Raw genomic sequence first — 3,215 nt, 5'->3', positions numbered from 1 at the left:
CCAACGTAGTTCTATTTAGAGATATCAATATGGTAGTGATTGGCTACATTGAGAAGTGTATCGAGACTATGGTGGATTGACAAATGATTCATCACTCCCAAGTATGAGAGAAGTTATCTCACGGTGTAATTCAATGAATGACAATGACACTAAAGCTGTGGCCACAGTGGGATTGAGTTGTTGCTCAATCCAATTTAATATTCCTGTCATTGTTCCAATAATTGAATACAAACATATCGAGGATATCTGAGGTTGACATTATTTCTGTACCTCAACCTCGATGAGATAACCGATGATGAAGGGATTTGATTGCACGATAACCATACCGTTGAGAGGCTGCGATTTCGCTGAATCCGAATCTATCGAGTGGCTATGATGCCTTGCTAGGGGCCAATCTTGGTCTGTGTGTAATGAGATGATTAATTGGTGTTAATCGCAATACTACACACTGCCGATATGCTAAGGAGCCTACGGGTCACACGCTTAGAAGATAATTTAAGAATCAATTTGTGAGAATGGTATTTCGTCTTTTAGGACGAAAGGGTATTTTGGTAATCTCGCAGTGCAATTAAATTTGCTGAGGTTGTTGCCTATATTTAATTTGATATTAAAATTAAATGCGTGATATTATATTTAAATATATGTATGCATATATTTAAATGAATTGTTATTATTAATTAAATGTTGATATATTATTCTATATTAATTGATTTTAATTATAATAATAATTAATTAATTTAAAATACCAATTACATGGTGTTGGTTGCAAGGGTAAGCTTGGGTTAGTGCCCATGGGTATTCCTTATTGGAATAGGGTTTTAATTAGTTGCATTAAAACACAAGATATACTTCTATAAAAACAGAAACCCTAGCCACCCTATCTCTCTCTCTCTCTCTCTCTCTCACGTTTTCACTCTTTGAGTGCAAAAAGAAAATTTTCTTTTCTTTGATTGTCTTTTGATTCATGAAGCTGGCAATTGTTCTAGCAAAACAATTGTCGGTCCTTCGGATTATCTTCGTGTGGATTTTCGTGAGTGTGATCCTATATTGGATTGATTAGCAAAGAAATACGATGAACAGTTTTTCGGTGAACAGTGTCAATGAACAATACTTGATGAACAGTGTTTGTGAGCGAAGTCAGAGATATATTTGGAGGAGCCTCCAGACGTGGGTATGAACTAAATCCTTGTATAGATTTGTTTTTACACAGATTTTATTTTACGTTTTTTGTTTATGCATGAAAACTTTATAATCTATCTCGGATCTTGGATGTGTAAGTGATCTTTTATTTTAAAATTATGTTTTTCCGCTACGCAACCTGATCACTTACTAACAAATCCATCCAAGAACAAGATCAACTTAATTCTATGATATAAAGATCATATCCCTCACATAATAGAAATCTTAGGATATTAAAATTTATATTAAAGAATTTAGTTATCCCATAATGGGAGACATGGATTTAATAATTTTAATTGGGGAGATTTAGGTTTAACCTTAGTTAATTTTTTTAACATGCCATGTTTAACTAACATTCCATACATATCACATATATGCATAAATTAAAGCATGTGGGTTGAACATGGGGCTTTTCAAAAATACATCCTAGGGGGCGTTTGGATCATATAATATTTTATTATAAGGGAGATATTATATTAACGAAATAAAAAATCACCTTGAATATTACTGGGAATGCTTAAGAAAATGTGTTTAGTTGGTTCGAATAAATTGGCGAGTAATATGTTTGGTTGGGAAAATAAATGGGTGGGTATGTTATATAGATTACTAAATTGCCCTCCTTTTTAAATATTAATATAATAGTATTTTTTATTATTACTTTTTGAATAAATTTTTTTAACCCTCTACTTTTAAGATTTAGCAAAAACACCGTAGCAACCAAAAACATTTTTTAAACTTAACAAAAACACCCCTACCCACCCCAAGCCACTACTAACAACTAGCCACCACCGTCGCTGGCCGCAACGGTGCCACAGATCTGGCCGTGATGCCGGCAGGGCCATAGATTTGGCCATGGCCATTTCACGGCCACAGATATGGCCGTGAAATGGCCAGGTCTTTGGTCGTGAAACACCAATTGTTTCACGACCACAGATATGGTCGTGAAATGGCCAAGTCTATGATCCATGGTTGGAATAAGGCCTCATCGATGCACGACCAGCCATATATGGCCGTTCGTACACCATTATGATGACTTTTGGCAGTTTTCGGCGATGGTCCACGGTGGCTAGCAGTGGTGGCTAGTTCTGGGTATAATAGTATTTTTGTAAATAATGACAATAACAAGGGCAATGTCGTCCGAATTAAAAAAAAAAAAAAAAAAAAAAAAAAAAAAAAAAAAGGTTCTGCATGATTGAGTTGAGTGTTTTGTAAATCTTATCAAATATAAGGCTAATTTGGACCAAATGCTCAACTGTTTAAGGGCAATATAGGAAACATAATACATTACCTTAGTAAGTTTTAATAACAGAGCCCAACTAACCCCCCCCCCCCCCCCCCCCCCCCCCCCCCCAAAAAAAAAAAAACTGTTTGTCATAAAATATTTCGAGAATAATTCTTTACAAACCAACCAAACATCATCATTTGCTCAAATTTAAGAAATATTAATCCAGTTATCTAATATTAACCTGATCCAAATGGCCCCCTAAAGGTAAACTATTTATCCTAATCCTATATCTTCGTTCGGATGATCTTCGGGTTCCCATCCAGCCGATTCAATTACAAATTGGATCTTAGGCATGTAGGCCCAATTAAAATAAATAAATAAAATTTAATTATTACAAGCCATTTAATAAAAGAATATTACAAATCCTTTCGAATATTTTGAAAACTAAATGACACCCATGATCAACTCTCTAATATAATATTCATCCATCACATAAATAAATATTAAACCATTCTTACCAAATATAATAAACAATTATTTAAAGGTATGAATATAAACAATTTAATATATATATAATGCAGTAACTTTATCATAACCTTAGAGTATGCAACAATTATACATTTTAAATAAATCATTACACAAACATTTTTGTCATATTCTACCCAAATATATAATAATGATTTTTGTTATTTAGTCATTAATATCATTTCAAGACTTTTCAAAAAAGTCGTGCATAACATAGATATATGAGTTTTATTACTTCAAGAATAATCATTCTATGATATAAGTTACTTTAAATAAAGCAATAATT

Source organism: Pistacia vera, unplaced genomic scaffold (genome assembly GCF_008641045.1).
Source record: "Pistacia vera cultivar Batoury unplaced genomic scaffold, PisVer_v2 Contig396, whole genome shotgun sequence".
NCBI classification, from domain to species: domain Eukaryota; kingdom Viridiplantae; phylum Streptophyta; class Magnoliopsida; order Sapindales; family Anacardiaceae; genus Pistacia; species Pistacia vera.
The sequence above is the reverse complement of the archived record's forward strand: the minus strand, read 5'-3'. Positions refer to the sequence as shown.